Raw genomic sequence first — 5,124 nt, 5'->3', positions numbered from 1 at the left:
GATGGCTCAGTCACTTGAGTGTTGGACTCTTGATCTGAACTTAGGTCATGATTCTAGGATCATGGGATTGAGGCATGCATTGGGCTCCACGCTGAATTTGTAGTCTGCTTAGGATTCTCTCTCTCTCTCTTTCTCCTTCTGCCCCTCTCCCCTACTTGCACTCTCTCTCTCTTTAAAAAAAAGGAGGGGTGGGGGGGCCTGACATGGTTTAATGCTCTGCTGTCACCATAATGAAATCCTTAGTATGTATGAACAAGGGGCCCCACATTTTCATTCTGTTCTGGGCTGTGAAAATTAGATAGCTGTTCTGCCCACACATGACCTTCATAGAAAATCTCCCTTCCAGGGTGACTGGGTGGCTCTGTTGGTTAAGCCAACTTTGGCTCGGGTCATGATCTCATGGTTCATTAGTTCAAGCCCTGCATTGGGTGAGCTTGAGCCCCACATCAGATGAGCACAAGCCCCACTGGGATTCTCTCTCTCTCCATCTCTCTCTGCCCCTTGCTCACCTGTGCCTTCTCTCTCTCTGAAAAGAAAAATCTTGCTTCCCTCAAAGCAGTTTCTCCACAAGACTTAACCTTCAGGCCAATCTGCCTTGCCCAAGCTGGCCCCCACTCACCGTGGGATGCTGTACCTGGAGAGGGCAGTTGTGCAGATGCAGATAGTGGGGTCCCTCTTTCTCTCTAAAGAAGCCATGGAAACCAGGATTCCTGGGAAAGAGGTGAGAGGGAGAAGGCACAGAGATGTAAGGAGAGCCCCTGCAAAATTCTCCACATCATGAGCATGTCAATTCTAGAGATTCTACCAGAAGAGAGAATTTCTCTGTGACAAAGTCCTTCCCATGTGTTTTAAAGATAAAATATTCTGCAGAGGGTCAACACCCCACATTATTGTTCTCTACATGCTGTGAACAAATCCATACGCTGTTGTAAGCTGATCACCAGTGGAGGTCTTGGCACAGGGGGAAATTTGAAGAGGAAATGAGGGTGCTTTTGTAACGTGGAGGAGAGTGAATCACAGAGGAGAAATCTGAATGAGGCCCAACACAGTGGGCACCAGGGCAGGAAAGTCAAAAGACGGAATGCTGAGTGGACGGAGAACGCTGCTGAAGAAGTATTCCTTCTGCTTCACAAGTGCGCTGGACTTGAGGTGCCTGGATGGCTCAGTTGGTTAACTGTCTAACTTCAGCTCAGGTCATCATTTCCCACTCACGGTTTCGAGCCCTGCATTGGGCTCTGTGCTGACAGCTCAGAGTCTGGAGCTGCTTCAGGTTCTGTTTCTTTCTCTCTGCCCCTCCCCCACTCAAACTCTGTCTCTGTCTCTCTCTCACAAATAAATTATCACAAAAAACAACAAGTGTGCTAGACTCAGAACAAAGGCTTTCCTGCCCAGCATCTCCTAATGGGGCTGTATCAATTTCCTACACCTGACTTTTTTTTTTTTTTACTGCCTTTGTTTTTTTGTTGGTTTTTTGTTTTTGTTTTTGTTTTTTTTTGCCAATAACAAATGACCACAGTCTAGGTGGCTTAAGTCATCTCTCCTACAGTTCTGCAGACTACAAGGCTGAAATCAAGGTGCTAGCAAGGTTGTTCTTTCCAGAGGCTCTGAGGGACAATACAGTCCATGCCTGTCTCCTAGCTTTGGTCACTACCCAGCAATCTTTAGTGCTCCTTGGCTGGTGAATGCATCATTCCAATCCTCCCCTCCATCTACCCAGCGTCTTCTCCTCTGGGTCTCTGTGTGTCAAATCTCCCCCTTTCTCTCACAGAGACACCAGTTATTAGATCTAAGGCCCAATCTAAAAGCAGGATGATCTAATCTAGAGAATATTAACATAATCATACTTCCAAAGACCCTATTCCCAATAGTCAACAATATGGAATTACATACTTCAAAACTGCTGAGGAACTAGATCTTAAATATTCTCACCCCAAAAAAAGGAAATGATAGTTACGTGAGGTGATAGAGGTATTAGCTAAAGCCATGGTGGCAATCATACTGCAATATATAAATGTATCAAATCAACATGTGAGGCACCTTAAACTTACACAATGGGATATGTAAATCATACCTCAATTTAAAAAACAACTTTAAAAAATACCTTATTTTCAAAAAAGGTCACATTCATAGATACAGAGGTTAGGATTTGGATAGATCTTTTTGGAGCCATATTTCAATACATACAGGGTCTTCACATTTTCAGTTTGTTTGCTTTTTATTCATGCTTTTCTTGAATTTTAAGCTTTGCTTTTTCCCTTGATAGGAAGCTCAAAATCCTAAGATTAAACAATAACAGCAAAACCTCAATAAATCCGAGAGTTCTGTAAGTGTGGCCCACAAGAGATTCCCCACAATCTCCCAGGATCTCAGGAAAATGGAAAAGAACAATAGCAAAACGCCTTTGATCCCTTCAGTAGGAAAGTTTCAATATGAGCCAGGATCTAGGCTTTAAATACTGTTGTGTATTAGTCAGAACATAGAAATGTGTGTTTACAGTCCTGAAACTGAAATGGAAAGTGACAAAAGTGTGCTTCTAGGAGACTTTCACTAGACTTACTGGTTTGTGAGAAATTATGGAAAAGCCTAACACAACATTTGTGAATAAAACCTCTAAGGACTGAATCCTATCTACTACTCCCTTCCATGCTTTAAGGAAAAAATTGCTTTTCCACAAATTATACCAAAGCACTACCATAGGTGAACAATCAAATTATGCATGATTCCTAATCACTAAAGAGAGATCCCTTTACCCTGAGAAATCTGACACACTATTAAAAGAGGAAAATGATCTTATAAAAAGTTAGGGTCTTTTTCTTCTCATTAATTGTCACCACCCTGGGTCACTTCTTTTTTTTTTTTTAATTTTTTATGTTTTTTTAAAAATTTATTTCTAGGAGAGAGAGATAGCGTGAGCAGGGGAGGGTCAGAGAGAGAGGGAGTCACAGACTCTGAAACAGGCTCCAGGCTCTGAGCTGGCAGTCAGCACAGAGCCCTACCGGAGCTCGAACCCATGAACCGTGAGATCATGACCTAAGCGAAAGCCAGACGCTTAACCGACTAAGCCACCCAGGCGCCCCTATCCTGGGTCACTTCTATTCAAGCATCCTTATGGCTTGGATCAAGGCCACAGAATACTCTGCAGGTTTGAGATTGAAATTCATTTCTCTGAGTGCCAATTTTCATTTTAGGATGCCAGGTAACCTCCCATTTCCTTCTTTTATGTGGAGAAAGATCCCAAACACCCCAGGGTGTCATCCTAATCACATTTCGTGACCAGTAATATCACCATGCAATTAACTTAAGGGATTGTTTTCATGGAAAAATACACTAGAAGGAATAACCCAGAACATTATGAAAATGATAAATAAGGGGAAGTAGGCTATCAGATATTAAAATACATTACGTGGCTACAATCCCTAAAACTGTGGGGAGAAAAAAAATAACCTGCTGCCAGAGCTGGAGCTGCCCAGTAGCCACTTGACCTGGTGGCTGGTGTCCAGACAGGGGTCCCTGCGATTCGCTACGTCCCCAACCACAGCCGCATGGGCAAGACACACCTGGTCACGTGGTACATGCAGTTCTCTGACAATGAGGAACAAGTTGATTGAGGAGGTGCATGTGTAACCGCTGTGCAAGCTCAATCACACCAACCTGGGGGAAGCTCTGCACTTCCAGATCATTTCTCAATGCTAGGCCATCCACAGCTTCGTGGAGGTCTTAAAGGAGTATTTCCACAATGTCCATGAACTGAACCTGATGTTCAACTTCTACGTCGTTTACATGGTTGTGGTCAAGATGTTCCTGGCCTGTGAGATCCCTGAGTCCAGCCAGAAGATGGTGAAACAGCTTCGGACGCTCCAGTCCCTGGGGTGAGGGCAGCCAGCCCCTCAGCCCTGGCCTCCGGCTTCCTATCACCCCCTTTCCAGGCAAGGGCCCCCCTAAGCACCCCCTCAGCTGCCCAGAAGGAAGGCACCAGCTGGGCCTGGGCCACTGGGGAGAAGAATGCACCCCACTGCCTCTGGGCACAGACTCGGGCAGAGGCCACCTTGGTGCACCGAGTAACCATGCAGTTGTTGGGGGACGTCATGCATCCATGTGTGGAGCCCGCAATAAATCTGTTGTCCCATCAAAGACACATGGAACTATCACATAAACACCCACATGAATGAGTGCTCCAGAAGAATATACACAAATCTTGTGACACAGGTAACATCTTAAGTTAAATGGATACCTTTTGGAAAAAAGGACATTTGAATCCCTTCTTCACATCTTGAAGCAAAAATACTAATCTAATACTAAAAATGCATCAAAGGTAAACATGTAAAAAACAAAGCAAGCTAAGCAGCGCTATTGACAAGACCCAAAGTATGGAAAGAGCCCAGATGTCCACTGATGGATGAATGGATAAAGAAAATGTGGTATATATACACAATGGAGTATTACTGGGAAACTGGATGGTATCATGCTGAGTGGAATTAGCCAATCAGAGAAAGACAAATATCATATGACTTCACTCATATGAGGACTTTAAGATACAAAACAGATGAATATAAGGGAAGGGGGCAAAAATAATATAAAAACAGGGTTAGGGACAAAACCTAAGAGACTCTTAAATACAGACAACAAACTGAGAGTTGCTGGAGGGGTTGTGAGTGGGGGGAGGGACTAAATGGGCAAGAGGCATTAGGGAGGATAGTTGTTGGGATGAGCACTGGATTCATAGGGGATGAATCACTGGAATCCACTCCTGAAACCGTTATTGTGCTATATGCTAACTTGGATGTACATTAAAAGGTAAATTAATTAAAAATAAATTAGAAAAAAATCAAAAACAAAGCAAGCCAAACACACATACACAGGGATAGGAAGCACGAAAAAACTTATAATTTCAGAGTGAGAAAGGCCTTTCCAAGCATGACAAAAATCTGAAAGGCTAAAAGAGAAATTGCACTACAGAAAAACACCTATTTTTCATGAAAAAGCTATCAAAAGCAAAGTCCGATGGTGAACAATAAACTGAGAAAATGTTCACAACTCAAATCACAGAGAAAAGATTGGCTAACCTCTCACATGTTGGTTTAACCCATAGAAAAATGGGTGAAAACCAATAGAAAAATGAGCAAA

At 43.3% G+C, this 5,124-nt stretch overlaps 1 pseudogene; it reads left to right on the top strand.

Annotated features, from left to right (window-relative positions):
* Positions 1-625: 625 nt before the first annotated feature.
* On the top strand, positions 626-3,873 carry LOC144228058 (AP-2 complex subunit sigma-like; annotated as a pseudogene).
* Positions 3,874-5,124: the final 1,251 nt, after the last annotated feature.

This window comes from Crocuta crocuta, unplaced genomic scaffold (genome assembly GCF_008692635.1).
Source record: "Crocuta crocuta isolate KB4526 unplaced genomic scaffold, BGI_CrCroc_1.0 scaffold162, whole genome shotgun sequence".
Classification (NCBI taxonomy): Eukaryota; Metazoa; Chordata; class Mammalia; order Carnivora; family Hyaenidae; genus Crocuta; species Crocuta crocuta.
Note: the sequence above shows the minus strand (reverse complement) of the source record. Positions and strands in the feature narration are given on the sequence as shown.